This window comes from Carcharhinus amblyrhynchos, chromosome 9, assembly GCF_965287045.1.
Source record: "Carcharhinus amblyrhynchos chromosome 9, sCarAmb.v2.hapA, whole genome shotgun sequence".
NCBI classification, from domain to species: Eukaryota; Metazoa; Chordata; class Chondrichthyes; order Carcharhiniformes; family Carcharhinidae; genus Carcharhinus; species Carcharhinus amblyrhynchos.
The window spans coordinates 92,371,359-92,389,166 of NC_137332.1; the positions used below are offsets into that span (position 1 = coordinate 92,371,359).

Consider the following 17,808-nt stretch of genomic DNA (forward strand, 5'->3'; position numbering starts at 1 on the left):
TTTCATTTCAAATCCAAGCCCAGGCTTCTGGGAAAGGCCGAGACCCAGTAAGAAGTCCAACAGATTTATTTGTTAGTAAATGCCACTAGCTTTTGGGGTTTGCCCCTTCAGTGTTGTGAGACTTCTTACTGTGTTTACCCCAGTCTGACGCCGGCATCCCCACATTGTAAAGGCCGAGACCTAACATAAGAACATAAGCAATAGGAGCAGGAGTAGGCCATCTAGCCCCTTGAGCCTGCCCCGCCATTCAATAAGATCATGGCTGATCTGTCGTGGCTCAGTTCCACATTCCCACCCTCTCCCCATAACCCTTAATCCCCTTGCCTATCAAAAACCTATCAACCTGCGTCTTAAATATATTTAGCGAGGCAGCCTCCACCACTTCAACAAGCAGAGAATTCCAGAGATTCACCACCCTTTGAGTGAAGAAGTTCCTCCTCAACTCCGTTCTAAACCACCCCCCCTTTATCTTGAGGCTGTGCCCTCTAGTCCTACTGTCCTTTCTGAGCGGGAAGAGTCTCTCCACCTCTACCCTATTCATCCCATTCAACATCTTATATGTCTCAATGAGATCTCAATGAGACCTATAGGTAAAATCTTTAAAGAAGACATTGCCTGGGGCAACATTACCCATGCAGTACGGGCCCGCGCAGTACGGACTCAGGGGAGAGCCAGCCTGTGACGCCTGATGGGAGTTGTAGTTCTGCCGTGCGCAGCGGCGGTTGGCTCCCAGCGTGCGGGAGTTGGAATGTGAGGAAGCGCGAGCCCCGAGCGGCTGAACTGAATTGAAAAGCAGAGACTGACCCTTGGTAGGAACCAGAGCGATGGCGGTGGGAAGATTCACCATTGCAGGAGATTCTCTGTGTACAACTGAAGAGGAAAAGTCACAGTCCTATCAGCTGGACAACAGCGAAGAATTGCAGGAGGATAGTATGCTTGACCATGTTAAAGGCCAACAGGTTTATTTGGTAGCACAAGCCACTAGCTTTCGCAGCGCTGCCCCTTCACCAGGTGACTGGGAGTTCTATTCACAAACAGGACTATACAGACACAAACTCAATTTACAAAATAATCTAAGGGGCAGCGCTCCGAGAGTGACTTGTGCTACCAAATAAACCCGTTGGACTTTAACCTGGCGTTGTGAGACTTCTGACTGTGTTTATCCTAGTTCAACGCCGGCATCTCCACATCATGTTAACGGTTGCAGAGTGGTTGCTTCTCTCTTCTCATATATTTCCTGATCTGAGGATTTCCAGCATTTTATGAATCTCTATCAGATTTCCAGCATTCACAGAACTTTGTCCCATTGTTTATTTCTTGTCACAAGTAGGCTTACATTAACACTGAAATGAAGTTACTGTGAAAATCCCCAAATCGCCACACTCCAGCACCTGTTCGGCTACACTGAGGGAGAATTTAGAATGACCAACGCACCTTTCAGTCTTGTGGGAGGAAACCGGAGCACCCGGAGTAAATCCACGCAGCCACAGGGAGAATGTGCAAACTCTGCGCAGTGACCCAACCCGGGAATCGAAGCTGGGTTCCTGGCGCTGTGAGGCAGCAGTGTGCTGCCATGCCACCCCAATTCCAAATGCTTGGATTCCAAGAGCTAGCTTTGTGCACTTTAGGGAAGTCTAGACAACAGACTAAAGCTTTGAAAATAACAACAGTTTGTCTTCATGACTTTATGTGGACAAATTAAGAGGGTAGGGAGAGGACAAATATATATTTACAAGTTGTATAAGGGCATAGATTAATGAGTTATCAATCATTAAAATAAACAAGGCTGCTCAACAAAAACATTTTATTAAAAACAAACAATAGCACTGGATCCATTTTTAGACGAATAGAATTGAAAAGCAGAGAAGTGGCCTGGAACCTTGTTTAGACCACACTTGGAGAGCTATGTACAGTTCAGGTCAATGTATTAAAAGAAAAACAGAAAGGAACTGAGAAGGTGCAAAAACAATTGAGAGATTGTAACTGTCAGGAAAGAGTAGTACTCTCCCCTAGAAAAGAAAAGGCTGAGGAGAGGGAAATCATAATAGAAATCTTCAAAGGATGAATTATTAAATTAAAATTTGAGAATAGAGGCATGTTCCCACTAATTGGGTTGTCCCAATTAGAAATATAAGATGGTCAGAAATAAGTACAATGAGGAATTCAGGAGAAACTTCTTTCCCAAGAGAAAGATTAGAAAATAGAACTTGCTCCCACAGGGAATTGTTGAGGCAAGCAATTTTGACGTGTTTGATGGCAAACTAGGTAAATAGATGAAGGAGAAAGGAATAGAAGGATCTGCTGAGTGAGATAAAATAGATAGGGAGAAAGCTCATGTGGGACATGAGCATTGGTAGAAAGCAAACGGGCTGAATAATCTGTCTCTGTGCTTTAAAAACCAGAAACAAAAGGGAACAAAATGCTGGAAATATTCAACAGATCAGACACTGACTGCCACTTCCTCGGGAGCAGCTTCTCCTTATATTTTGTTTCCTCAGAGTTTGTTACCCTGGAGTCAATCTCTAAATTAGAGTCACTCCCTAAGCAAGAGGAAGTTTCCAAGTGCAGTTTCCTCCCCGAGGACTGAGTCACTCCACAATTCCCAAATCTCCATCACCAGTGGATGTGTCCATGGCCACCTGTGAATCTGTCATTGGAAGAAAATCACAATTACTTTTTATCATAATTTATCTTTTCACAGGATATGACCGTAGCTGGCTAGCCAACATTTATTGCATCTCCCTAACTGTCCTTGAGAAGGTGATGGTGATTTGTGTTTATGAACCACTGCATATTTACAAGTTGTATAAGGGCATAGCTACAGAGTCTGGTATAGAAACATCCACATTGCTGTTAGGGAGAGAATTCCAAGATTTTGATGCAGTGACAGTGAAAGAACAGCAATATATTTCAGAGTCAAAATGGTGAAAGACTTGAAGGTGGTGGTCCCATGTGTCTGTTGCCATTGTCTGTCCAGGGGTAGTGGTCCGGGGTTTGGAAGCTTCTCTCAAAGGAGCCTTGGTGAGTTCCTTCAGTGTATCTTATAGATGTGCTTCAGTCATGGAAGGAGTGAATTTCAAAGTGATGGATGGAGTGCCCATCAAGAGGACTGATTTCTCTGGGATGGTGTCAAGTTTCTTGAGTGCTGTTGGAACTGTGCTCATCTTGGTAAGTGGAGAATATTCCATCACACTCCTGATTTGTGCCTTGTCGATGGTGTACAAGCTTTGAAAAGTCAGAATGTTAGTTGTCACAGAATTCATTATCTCTGACTCATCTCTTGTAAAGATGTGGAGACGCCGGCATTGGCCTGGAGTAAACACAGTCTCTCCTGACAAAGGGGCAGCAAGCGCTCTGAAAGCTCGTGGCTTTTGCTACCAAATAACCTGTTGGACTTTAACCTGGTGTTGTGAGACTTCTTACCATCTCTTGTAACCACAGTATTTATATGCCTAGTCAATGATAAAACCCAGGATGTTGATACTGGATGAATCAGCTATGGTAATGCCATTGAATATGAAGGGAAAATGGTTAAATTCTCTCTTGTTTAGATGAGCATTTGTATGACACAAATGTAACTTGACACTTATCAGCCCAAACCAGAATTTTGTCCAGGTCTTGCTGCACACGGGCACGGATTGCTTTAATATCTGAGGAGTTTCAAATCATAGATCATAGAACCCTACAGTGCAGAAAAAGGCCCTTCAGCCCATCAAGTCTGCACTGAACACAATCCCACCCAGGCCCTATCCCCATATCCCTACATATTATACCCACTAACCTCTTTAACCCACACATCCCTGGACGCTAAGGGACAATTTCTTAGCATGGCCAATCAACCTAACCTGCACATCTGTGGACCATGGGAGGAAACCGGAGCACTCAGAGGAAACGCACACAGACATGAAGAGAATGTGCAAACAGTGACCTGAGCCGGGAATCGAACCCAGGACCCTGGAGCTATGAAGCAGCACTGCTAACTGCTGTGCTACTGACTGAACATTGTGCAGTCATCAGCAAACGACCCCATTTCTAACCTTATGATGAGAGGAAGGTCATTGATAAAGCATTTGAAGATAGTTTGCCTAGAATGCTACCCTGAGGGACTCCTGCAATGGTGTACTGGAACTGAGATGGTTGAGCCATAAACATCTTCCTTTGTGCCCGTTATGCCTCCAATTCATGGAGGATTTTCCCACTGATTGCTGTTAACTCTAGTTTTGCTAGGGTTTTTTGATGCTGCAATCAGTCAAATCCTGTCTTGATGTCAAGGGCAGTCACTCTCACCTCACCTTCTGGGAGTGGGAGATTTCTAACCAGTTAATAAAATTTTTAGACAGAATATATTAAGGCACTGACAGAGCTACCAATAAAGAATTAAATGATCCTTGAAACAAGATAATTAGCTAACGAGAGTAAAATAATTAAACAAGTAATTATGATTTTAAAAGATGAATGCTGAAATTTAAATGTAATTTAAGTATATATGAATCATTGTTCACTTCAGCCACAAGCAGCTTACCACAAAGTATGATGGTAAAAGTGAGTAGTTCAGAACCAAAGGCCTGGGAACCCTGTAGTTAGCAAAAGTCATGTCAGAAAGTTTCTTATGTGAGAACATGTCCGTACACAGGATCACGTGTCCATCTAGTTTGGCAATGATCCGGTGGGAACATCCATTTTGACCCCTGTAGTGAGCATCTAAGACAGCCAGGCAACAGGGAAGTGACTTTACCCAAGATGGAGTTAGCATCTGGATTTAAGGGATGAATAAGATATCATTATGCTGGATGGTAAAATGCAATTAGCTGAGTGCAAATCAGGGATTGTTATTGATATGTATACTCTAAATGTAATTGATTTCAAGCTAATGTAAGGCAGGAATGATTGATAAGAAAAACTATAATTGATCTATTTTTGATTATATATGTCAGATTAATTGGTGAGGTCCTGTTGCTGTATTTCAGAGCTATTTAACACTTTCTTGGTGATCTCCTTGTAGCTACTTATTTTCTTTAAATAAATGTTACATCTTTCTGATGACACAAAGATAAGTGGAAAAGCAAATTGTGCGGAGGGTGTAGAAAGTCTGCAGAGGGATCTAGATAGGCTGAGTGAGTGGGTGAAACCTGGCAGATGGAGTACAATGTGAATGTTGGACCCTTAGAGGATGAGAGGGGGGATTTGGTGGTGGGAGATGAGGAAACGGCTGAGGCCTTAAATAAGTTTTTTGCCTCGGTCTTCACGGAGGAGGACGCAAATAGTTTGCCAGATATTAAAGATAGAAGGATGGTAGGAGTTGAGGGCCTGAATGTGATTACTGTCACTAGAGAGGTAGTGCTTGATCGACTAGCGGGACTGATGGTGGACAAGTCCCCAGGACCGGATGGAATGCATCCCAGGGTTCTGAAGGAAATGGCAGAGGTGATAGTGGATGCCTTAGTGATTATTTACCAAACTTCGCTGGATTCTGGGGAAGTGCTGGAAGACTGGAAAACGGCTAATGTTACGCTGCTGTTTAAAAAAGGTAGCAGGCAAAAGGCAGGGAATTATAGGCCGGTTAGTTTAACGTCTGTTGTTGGAAAAATGCTTGAATCCGTCATCAAAGAAGAAATAGCGAGGCATCTGGAGAAGAATTGTTTGATAGAGCAGACGCAGCACGGATTTGTTAAGGGGAAGTCGTGTTTGACAAATTTATTGGAATTCTATGAGGATGTGACTAGTGCGGTAGACAGAGGGGAACCAGTGGATGTAGTGTTTCTCGATTTTCAAAAGGCGTTTGATAAGGTGCCACACAAAAGGTTGCTTCAGAAGGTTAGGGGGCATGGAGTTGGGGGTAAGGTGTTAGCGTGGATAGAGGATTGGCTGTCTAATAGGAGGCAGAGAGTTGGTATCAATGGGTGCTATTCTGATTGGCAACTAGTGGAGTGCCGCAGGGATCGGTGCTGGGGCCTCAGCTATTTACCATTCATATAGATGATCTGGAGGAGGGGGCTGAGTGTAGGGTGACGAAATTTGCTGACGACACAAAGATAAGTGGAAAAGCAAATTGTGCAGAGGGTGTGGAAAGTCTGCAGAGGGATCTGGATAGACTGAGCAAGTGGGCGAGGACCTGGCAGATGGAGTACAATGTTAGAAAGTGTGAGGTTATCCACTTTGGCAGGAATAATAGTAGGAAGGATTACTATTTAAAGGGCGAAAAGCTGCAGCATGCTATGGTGCAGAGGGACCTGGGGGTCATTGTGCATGAGTCGCAAAAACCCAGTCTGCAGGTGCAACAGGTGATCAAGAAGGTGAATGGATGCTGGCCTTTATAGCGAGGGGGATAGAATATAAAAGCAGGGAGGTCTTGCTGCAACTGTACAGGGCACTGGTGAGGCCGCAGCTGGAGTACTGTGTGCAGTTCTGGTCGCCGCACTTGCACAAGGATATTTTGGCCTTGGAGGGAGTGCAGAGGAGGTTCACTAGACTGATACCAGACATGAGGGGGTTGACTATGAAGAGAGACTAAATAGACTGGGTCTGTACTCGTTGGAGTTTAGAAGGATGAGGGGGGATCTTATAGAGACGTATAAGATAATGAAAGGGATGGATAGGGTAGAGGTAGAGAGTTTCTTCCTGCTCAGAAAAGACAACAGGACTAGAGGGCACAGCCTCAAGATAAGGGGGGGGGGGGTGCAGTTTAGAACGGAGTTGAGGAGGAACTTCTTCACTCAAAGGGTGGTGAATCTGTGGAATTCTCTGCCGGTTAAAGTGGTGGAGGCTACCTCGCTAAATATATTTAAGTCATGGGTAGATAGGTTTTTGGTAGACAAGGGAATTAAGGGTTATGGGGAGAAAGTGGAACTGAGCCACTTCAGATCAGCCATGATCTTATTGAATGGCGGGGCAGGCTCGGAGAGCTAGATGGCCTACTCCTGCTCCTACTTCTTATGTTCTTATTACAGAGATATCTGTCTTGTGAGTTTTGTATTGTCTAAAGTTAAGACAATACTGGTCGTCTTGATTTACCCCACAACACCTTCTGAGTTCAACTGTTATTTGAACCAAGGTTGTAATGAGGTCAGGAGCTGAGTGATGCTGACAGAACCTAAACTGAGTGTCAGTGAGAGAGTTATTGCTAAGTAAGTGCTACTTTCTAGCATGCTTGATGACTATCATCAGCGAGTGATAGAAATTGAGGGTAGACTATGAGGCGTTAGTTGGCTGGGTTGGATTTGTCCTGCATTTTGTGGACAGAACATACCAGTACAGTGTTCCACATTGCCAGGCAGCTGTCAGTATGTACTGGAACAGCTTGGCTAAGGGCATGGCACGTTCTGGATGTGATGGTACTGTATCTTTAAATCTATTTTAATCATGTTTCTCTGCAGGATTTTGTTGGCACCATGTTGTCTGTGGTGTGTTCTTTATTGCTGGTGAGGCAGTATAATTGAAATGTTATTTTTAATGTGGACTAATGCAGTGTTTGGGGGTTTTAATGGTCCTTTTGGGATTGCTGAGTGGAACTTGATTGAAACAAAAACAAGAAATGCTGAAAAAAACTCAGCAGGTCTGACAGCATCTATGGAGAGACAATAGAGCCAATGTTTCAAGTCTAGATGATTTTTCATCAGAGCTAAAGACAAAAAAGAACAAGATTTATACTATGAGGGTGGGTTGGTAGGGCAGTAACTGGATAAAGGAATGTAAGTGGTGATGATTAAGACTGAGAATGGTGCTAATTAGCATTCATTAAGGGACTGGAATGTGTGAGCAGCAGAACAAAGGTACAGATTGTCAGAGATCAATCTGAGGAATGTTGGCCCTAGGAGGAGGGAGTGTTCAGGAGACAAGATGGAGGGTGAGGTTTCAGAAATGGAAAAATGATGCTAAGAATATGAAGTAATAAAACTGGATGAATAAGATGAAAAGAAGAAATGAAATACAATAAATGGAAAATGGGGTGAAGGTGGAGGGGAGAAATAATGCTCTTAAGTTGTTCAACTCAGTGTTCAGTCCAGAAGACTGCTGAATTGAAGATGAGGTGCTGCTTCTCCAGTTTTTGTTGGGCTTCACTTGAACTTTTCAAAAGGCCAAGGATGCAAATGTGGAAAGGAAAGCAGGGTGGTTGAAATTGATTGACAGTTTATGTCATGTGGCTAGGGACATTTCTGATTCATAGAAAAGTCCAGCTTTTCGTTTTGCTTTTCAGTAGTAGCTTGAAGTGGAGAGAACCATCAGTGGTATTTTTCTCTCTAGAGTTGGAGTTTTAGTTTTGGTTCAGTTGCTGCTGGAAGCTGGTCTCTCTCTCTCTCTCTCTCTCCAGAGACTTGCTGAATGTTCCAGGACTGGGAAGCTTCAGAGATTTGATCCAACATTCAAAGGACCAAATACAGCAGGTGTAAAAGAACTGCAAATCCAGCATCACATGAGCATACTTATTTCTGTGCCAAGTCTGAAGAATGGATATTTGTGTGGGATGGTGTTTAACTTGGGACAACAGAGATATTGGGAATACCATGCGGTATTTAATTCTTGTAATTGGTAAATGTTATGCTAACTCTTTTTGTTATATTTTAACTATATTCTTAAATAAACTTTATTTGATGAAAGCTTCCTAAGTGAGTCAATTTAATCATACCTGTTGTAAAACACTTTATGTTTACCCATGCCAAAATTAAATGTAAAAATTAGGATGTAGGCTAACTTTATGTAACAACTTGGGAATTTCTGACCTAGGTCTTAACAACTGGGGCCTCTTTACCAAATTAAAATCTATATTCTTTGTTTTGTTTGGGATTATTGGACTCAAAGACAGTTGGACTCAAAGAATGAAGAAGGCGGAGATAATTGCAGCAAAAGTCCAGCATGTATATTTGCCAGAACCACAGTCAGCATGATTGGAAATGGCTAGAATTCAATTATAAGTAAAACAGTTAAGAAGCAAAACAAAGAGAGAGAGTAGCAAAAGCAAGAGAAAGGGCAATTGCAGCAAAAGAAAGAGCAAAAGAAGTAAAACAGCTTGAACATGAAAAGGAAGTGAAAGAGTTTGAATTGCAATTAAAAGCAGAAGAAAAAGAAAAGCATTAGTGGAACACAATGAAAAGAGAGAGAGGAAAGGGAAAAAGAAAGAGAATTTGAGTTTCAAAAGCTGGCAGTGAAAAGTGAATGTCAACTTAAAAGGGTGAAGGTACAGGGAAAAGTACAATCTGGAAGTGGTGATGACAGTGAGAAAGAGTGAAAACATTGTAGTCGAAGGCCTGGTGGGGATCGGTTTAAATATGTCCAAGTATTGCCAAGTTTTGATGAGGATGTAGAAGCCTTTTTCATTTGAGAAAGTAGCTAAGTAAATGAAATAGCCAAGGACCATGTCATTATTGTTGATTCAAACAAAGTTGGTAGGTTTAAGTTTAAATTTATTTATTAATGTCATAAGTAGGCTTTCATTAACACTGAAACAAAGTTACTGTGAAAATCCCCTAGTCACCACACTCGGCACCTGTTCAAGTACACTTAGGGAGAATTTAGTATGGCCAATACATCTAATGTAGAACTAGTGAGGTGTTTGCATCACCATCAGAGGAGGTTTCTGGGTATTGTGATAATGAGAACATAAGAGCCCCTTGAGCCTGCTCCACCATTCAATAAGATCATGGCTGATTTTTTTTGTGGACTCAGCTCCACTTACCTGCCCACTTACCATAACCCTTAATTTCCTTTACCGTTCAAAAATCTATCTATATGAGGTGTTTAACATAGAACAAAGAGATAGACATTAGGAGTTATAATGTATTATGTTTAATTCTTGTAAATGGTAAAAGTTATGCAACTTCTTTTTGAAATATTATAACTGTGTGCTTAAAAAAACTTTGTTTTATAAAAATTTCCTAGTGGATTACTTGAATCATACCTGGAATGGAACACCTTATGCTCACCTATGCCAAAATGAAATATAAAACTAGGATCTGGGCTAACTTCATTAAACACCTTGGAGGTTTCTGGCCTGGGTCTTAATATGGAGCACAAGTCTTCAGTATTATGCTATTACATCAGGGCCCATAGTATCTGAAGTTGGTGAAGATGATGGTTTCCTCACCACCTGCCCCGTCTATCAGCTATGAGCTTTAGAATCCAACCTAGTCTGTGGTGGTACTACTGAGCCACTCTTGGTGGTGGACAATGAATTCCCCACACAAGGTACATTCTATACTATTCTCAGTGATTCTTCAAATTGGTGTTTAATATGGAATATCAACTGAGGAGTGTTCAAGTATGTTTAATTGGATTCCAGAGACTTTGTGAGGTCCAAAGTTGATGTTCAGGATTCCCAAGGCATCTGTTTCCTAACAGTATACGACTTTGTTGCCACCTCTGGTGGGTCAGTCCTTCCTATGGGACAGGACAACCTCAGAATGGCTATTGCTAGGCCAAGCTAGGGTGGCTGCCTCATAGCACAGGGGATCTGGAATCAATGCCAGGCTTGGGTCACTGTGTGTATAGAGTTTGCATGTTCTCATGTGTCTGTGTGGGTTTTCTCTAGGTGCTCTGGTTAAATCCCACAGGCAAAAGATGCGCATTGGGTTAATTAGCAATGCAAAATTGCCCCTTGATATCAGAGGGATTTGGGTTGAGTGGGATTACTCTTGGTGTAGACTTAATGGACCGAATAGCCTCCTTCTACACTGCAGGAATTCTATGATCAGTGAGCGCACCTATGTTTGACTAATCCATGGGACAGCTCTCCTAATTTTGGCACAAGTCCCCAGGGTCAACAAGGCTGAATGTGCCTTGTAGTTTCCAGTGTCTAGGTTGATGCTGGGTGGTCAACGTGGTTTCATTCCTTTTTGTAGACTTTCTAAAAGTTTTTATACAACAAAGTGGCTAGCTGGGGCATTTCCCAGGGCATTAAAGAATCAACTACATTGCTGTGGGTCTGGAGTCACATAGGCCAAAACAGACAAGGTTGGCAGTTTTCTGTGCCCTCTCCCTCCCTCTCTGGTGCACTCATGTCCTGACTCTGTACCTCATTTCTCTATGCCTCCAGGGCTCCTTCCTCTTTTACTCTGGGGCCCCCTTTCTCTCTCACTCCAGTGCACCTTCTCTGCAAACCTCAGCTGCAATAAGTTTTACTTAGATGGCACAGTGACGAGTTTAAATCCCCATCTGATCTGCTGCTCAAAATCTCCTCCGTTTCCCTGGTCCGTTTCCCAAACTTCAGGAAACTCCTGTTACTCCAGAAATATTGTGATTGGCTGTGAGAGACGTCAATCAGAGAGTCCACCCACTCTGCCCATTCTCTCCTCTTCCTCTTTCACAGCTGCTTCACTTCCTGTAGGGACTGAAAACCAAGTCAGGAGATGGTGAGTGAAGGAGCAGAATTTATAATAATTACATTGCATCATATCCACACTAATGTTCAGGCAGTCTGACTATCCTGTGGGGAATCAGGTGTGGAAATGCCCCTTATGCTGTGTGAGAAGATCCAGCTGAGAGACCTGTTTACTCGGTGCTTTGTGCTGAGCTGTTTGATTGGAGCTGTGTGTTGGATATTGAGTGTGTTTATTGGAAGCATTTCCCTCCTGATTTACAGGCTGAGTTTTGTTGATGGGTCATTGCTGAATATGAGAAGGTGAGGTGTAATTATTTGGGAGTGGAGGGGCATTTATTGAAATGTCGTTTAATGCCTTCTTTAAGATTTTTGCTGAAGGCTTTGGCTTTCTCCAAAAGCCTGGGCTTGAATTTGATAGTTTTGCCCAGTGTTATGTCTGAATTTAGGATGTGTAGTTTGAGTGAGTGCAGTGTATCTAATTTCCCAGGATAAACCAGAATCCTTCAAGCAGGTACATTGAAGTAATATTTTCCTTAACTTCTGGTACCTCTGCCCAATGCGTTTTCCTTAAATGTGGAAAGCAAGGGGAGAAATTTCAAATCTCCTTTACTTAATGTTTCTCCTGAATGTTCTTTGTATTAAACACATGCTAAGGATAAAGCTGATTGTCACCAGCATGACATGAGCTCATAGTGAATTGATAGACCATTTGAGACTCCACCCAATGTTTCTATTGCCCTCACCGTATCTGAGAAGATGAGGGTCTGTGTGTAAGAAAGAAAGTAACCATATTGTCTGCTTCCAGTTACTGTCCAGTGTCTCTGCTGTGACAATCAATTGAAGAAAGAAAAAGAATTTGCCTCTGATCGCCACACAGAGAAACAGTGAAACAGTTGCTGACTGAGGAGTCAACCTTTTCATCAAAGGAGGAGAGTGAGTTGGAGAAGATCATGTTTCCTTTTCCTGTTTTACAGAAGAACTGCATCATACTACACCAGAGAACACAGAGAGGATAGATACCGCACATATAGACACTGACCATCACCGAAGGAACAAATGCATAACTGAGGGAAGACACCCAGTCATTTCATGGCATTGCTGAACACAGAGAAGGTTGGGCAGTGAAACTATCATCCGGATATCAGTCGGGTCAGGGAGCTTTGTCATATCAGATCTGAAACTGGTCAGTGGTGTGGTACCTTCCATTTCTGAAGGATTGGTTGTGAGCTACCATTCAGGGTGAGGCTGGGAAGAAGTGTGAGTGGGCTCCAGGTGTGTTAGGAGCTTCAATAAGTTATTGAGGTTTATGAACCACTGACTCATTAATACAGGTGACAAGCTCATCAAGTGTGAGTTTTGTGAGGAGGACTCCACCTGATCATAAGGTCTCCTGACACAAAATATACATCTGTTGAAAAGCCACATGGAAGAGAAACCATTTGAATGTGAAGTGTGTGACAAAAACTTTGCACAGTCATCGACCCTGCTGATTCACCAACGTGTTCACACTGGGGAGAAACCATTCACCTGTCAGGTGTGCTACAAATCATTCTCACAATTATCACACCTCCACGCACATCAACATGTTCACACAGGTGAGAAGCCATTCTCCTGTGAGCAGTGTGAGAAATCATTCTCACAGTCATCTCATCTTCGCACACATGAACGTATTCACACGGGCGAGAAACCTTTTAAATGTGAGGTGTGCAATAAATCATTTTCGCTGTCATGGAGTCTCCTTGAACACCAACCCATTCACACAGGGGAAAAACCATTCACGTGTGAGGTGTGCAACAAATCATTCTCACAGTCATCAGGCCTCCGTGCACACAAACGTGTTCACACCGGGGAGAAACCATTCACCTGTCAGGTGTGTAATAAATCATTCTCACGTTTATCATACTTCCGCTTACACCAACGTGTGCACACAGGGGAGAAACCATTCAAATGTGAAGTCTGTGATAAAGCTTTCACACGATCATCAGGCCTCCTGGCCCATCAGGGGATCCACACAGGGGAAAAACCTTTCAAGTGTGAAGTTTGTGACAAAACTTTTACAATATCTACAAGGCTGCTGAGACACCAGCGTATTCACACAGGGGAGAAACCCTTCAGGTGTGAGGTGTGCGACAAATCATTCTCACGGTTATCGAACCTCCGCGCGCACCAACGTATTCACACGGGGGAGAAACCTTTCACATGTGCAATGTGTAACAAATCATTCTCACGATCATCAAACCTCTTGCTCCATCAGAGGATCCATAGAGGGAAATAACATTCAAGTGTGAGATTTGTGATGAAGCTTTCTTCAATCCTGGGACTCCAGCCATTTCACACAGGGGAGAAATTCTACAGGTGTCATGCTTGTGACAAAGCTTTCACCCACTCCATCGATCTCCTGAAACACCATTTGATCTACACTGAATAGTGAGAAACCATTCATGCGTGAGGTGTCTGCAAGAGTTTGAGAATCCCTTAGTGTCTTATTTGGCTTTGGAGCCGTACTCTGGATGAACAGGATTGTGTGACTCAATAAAAAGCAATGAACGAAACTTTTGATCTTTATTAGGCAACTATTAAACAGTTATTAGTAAATAAAATGAAAGATAACTTGGTTAAAGAGAAAACAAAAAATATAGAAATAAAAACAGAAAAGGACAATTTTTACTTACATATTATACATGTTGTAGATACATACAAGTACATACAATATTACAAATGTTAACCCCAGATTGCTGTGTTTATGGCATCTCCCCAAAACACTTTGATAAGGAATTTAAATGATCATTCGTGATCTGTGAGGGGACTTCATGCATCTGTCTCATATTGGTTCAGATATATTCCAGCAACCAGGACCCAAAGGTGAAACCCCCACATAATTGTGAGCCTTTTATTTTCCTCCCTGATTGATTCAATTGTTGTTTTTGCTTGATTCTCTCATTCGCTCACTAGATCATTCAAAAGAATTGTCATTACCCTTTCTTCCTGGAGTGAATGTTCCATTCCCAGAGAATATCTTTGAGCTGCTTTTTTAAGATTATTAATTGGATCATTGAGTAATTAATTCTTCCTGACTTTCAGGTAACTTACTTAAAAGATCTGTGTCTCAAGAACTTTGCTTATCTCTTCCTGTATGGTCCAGTATTTAATGGTAGTCAGACTATCAAATTCATTCTCTTAAAAAGTTCACAGGCAAAAACACAAATATCTCGAAGAGTAAGGTATCACCTTATTGTCTCATCTGTGGTACATTAGTACCATATTGAGATATTCCATTGACCTACACCCAAGGTGATCTGGTTACCATCTTGTCTTGTTCATGAGTTCCAAAAAATCTTTACAGTCCAATAAAATATTTTCTCCAAAGAAATCTGCTAAATTGTGTGGGACTTTTGTTGTTAAATTGTAAATGATCCCATGTTGTAGGCTGACAGCTTTTGTTGGTGTTCCATTTATTTCTTCCAAAAACAAACTTTTTATTTTGATACTGAGCAACTGGATGAATTGTATTTCCATTAGCAATTTATAAAACATAAGATTTGTTAAGCCCTTTAAATGTCAGGTAAATTTTCCATTGTGTGCTTGAAATAACAACACATATCAATTATTTTATCAATTTCAGAAACAGTTCTGCCCAGACTTGTTTTTAAATCAGAGATGGAAGTGTTTGAAATCAGTTTCGAGGTGACTATATTTCCCATATTCAAACACTGTGGGCAGGATTTTCTGGCTGTGCTCGGCACAAGGCCAGGAATTCCCATCCAAGGTCAATGGAACTTTGCATGGTCCACCCACTACGATTCCAATGGCAGGCTGGATGGGACAATTTAACCCTTTTTCTCGGGAGATAACAAATGATCACAAAATGGCCTGATTGAGAGATGATCTCATTGAAATCTACAAAATACTGAAAGGAATAAAGAGAGAAATGGCTGGGGAGTCCAGAACCAGATGACGCAATTTCAAATAAGAAGGATGTCACTTAGAACCGAGATGATGAGAAATTTCTTCACATGCAGGTTTGTGAATCTTTGGAATTCTCTACCCTAGAGAGCTGTGAAAGTTCAGTCATTCAGTATGTTTAAAGCAGAGATTGGTAGATTTCTGATAAACAATAATATAGAGTTATGGGGACAGTGGGTTTAAAAGGCATTGAAGTGTCTGATCAACCATAATTGTATTAATTGGTGGAAGAGGTTCATTGGGCTGAATGGTCTACTCCTGTTCCTATATTACTATGATTGGCTAAAGCCGAGTCTTTCGAGAGAAAAGTCTGAGTCCAAATTTGTTGCCTGGAGATAAGTTCTTGAATTTGGCAAATTCATACAGAGGTGGGTACCATCAGCATCTGTTTTAAAAAAAAGCAAACAATTCACCATGGCTCTGGCCAGGAACGCAGTGGACTAATGTAATGTGTCCAATCATATCTGTAAATTTATACATTTAAATCCTAATATTGCCCAATGTACATCTGACAGTACACAAGTTCTGTGGTGGATTTAAAAATAACAAGCAGCTGTCAGCACACAAGGAGTTAACCTTACTGATTATTTGTATGGGAGAGGACATGTGTTATATATTTAAGTAGCTGCATGATTGCTTTGAGAACAGGTGACATGATTTGTTGGTCTTTTCATTGGAGCATTTAAGAGGCTCCTGCTTTTAGATTCAGTTTGTCCTCTGTACAAGCAACAGCTCCTTCAATAAATCTGTTGTTAGTTTGAATCTACATGTGTAAATCACGTTTTTTTTTTCTTTTTGTTTAAAACCCACAAAGCCTAACATTGTTAGGACTTTATAAGATGTAGCTTTCTCCTTCCCATTTGTATATTCTTTCCTCCTTTAAAACAATTTTCAAGTTCCAATGTGTTTCAGAAAATTTGAAACAAAGTCAGCGTAATGTGTTTGTAATTTGAATTTTAGCAGTTATTCTTTAACTCTACAATGAAGTGGGGTGGCACAGTGGTTAGCACTGCTGCCTCACAGCTGAAGGAACCTGGGTTTGATTCCAGCCTTTTCCCTGTGTCTGCGTGGGTTTCCTCCAGGTGCTCGGGCTTCCTCTCACAGTCCAAACGTGCACACAGGTAAATTGCCCCTTGATGTCCCAAGATGTGTAGTTTAGAGGGGTTAGCAGGTTAAATATGTGGGGTTATGGTTATAGGGCCTGGGTGGGATTGTTGTCTGTGCAGACTGAAAGGACCGAATGGCCTTCAACACTGTCAGGATTTTGTGATTCTGTGAAATGTTTAGGTAAATTCGATTTGGATTTCTCCAAATTTCTTCAAGATTACAGGTTTATATTGGTATTCTGGGTACAAACTAGAATGCCCCTTTCACAGCTGTACAATTACATTTTAAACTCTGCTAACTAACATGTTCTTTCCTCAGTGCACTAACTCTCAGAATTTAAAATTGTCAATTGTGTCCAAATTTTGAGCTTCTTCCTCAAATCAATTTGGTTAAGTATTTGTTTGCAAACAGTGACTGATTTAACAATAATGTTACTTAAATGTAAAGTATACTCTTAGCAGAATAAAGATACACCTTACCTTGAGTCTTACAGTGCAATCATGGAATCTCTCTGCGAATACACTCAGGATTTTGGTGGGGGTCTGTTTGATGCAAACTAGGACCTAGTGAAAAATCTGCGTGGCTCAACATCACCTCCTTCAGCGAGCCTTTGGCCAGTATCCTATTCCATTTCTTGCTTAAATTCTGAGTATCATGTGTCTATCTGTATAAAATATATATCTAGTATGTATTTATGATACTCAGGCGTTCACACATGGGAGAATCCCTTAACACACTCATCAGCCCTAGCGCAATATCAAGTCTTAGCACTGGACAGAAGTTGTTCAAATTGTGATGTGTGTAATAAGGGCTTTGCACAATTGCTAGGCCTAATGAGTCACTGGCACATTTACACGGAAGAAGAAAATATCCAAGTGTGAGGTTTGGACAATTATGGGGCATGATTTGTTTTCAGATCACCCAATCCTGCCACAGGATGATTCACCACCTATGTGGTGGGATTCGCGCCTGGAACGCCAGAGCATTGTCCTAGTTTCTGGATTACCAGTTTGGTAAACTATACCAGTAAGCCAGATGTTGGATCACCATCACATTGACACATTAGGGGACCCAAATGAAGTGTTTGTAACTGAGCGTCATGCAGTCAGAAACACCCATAAATCACTGGCAGAATCACACGGAGGATGTTTCGGTGTGAGGTGTCTGACACAGTATGGATGAGGATTTCAACAGCAGGTGGGTAGAGGTGTTGGAAATTGGTGAGGTTACAGAGGGGGAGGTAGGTGATCTTTGTGATGAAGATGGTATAAGGTCGGAAGCTTAGCTGGACGGTGAAGGGATGACACTGACCTATTGGAGATGAAAGTGGAGAGGGCAATTGAGAGGAATTAAAGGAATGTAGAAACTGTAGTCATCCCTTGAGCTTGTAGTACCATTCAATTAGATCATGGTTGATCCGCTTTTTA

General features: G+C 41.8%; 1 pseudogene across 1 annotated transcript; it reads left to right on the top strand.

Annotated features, from left to right (window-relative positions):
* The first annotated feature begins 11,310 nt into the window (after positions 1 to 11,310).
* On the top strand, positions 11,311 to 16,775 carry LOC145348040 (uncharacterized; annotated as a pseudogene). Its single transcript, XR_013887898.1, has 2 exons — positions 11,311 to 11,342; positions 12,117 to 16,775. The product of XR_013887898.1 is annotated as an uncharacterized LOC145348040 (transcript).
* Positions 16,776 to 17,808: the final 1,033 nt, after the last annotated feature.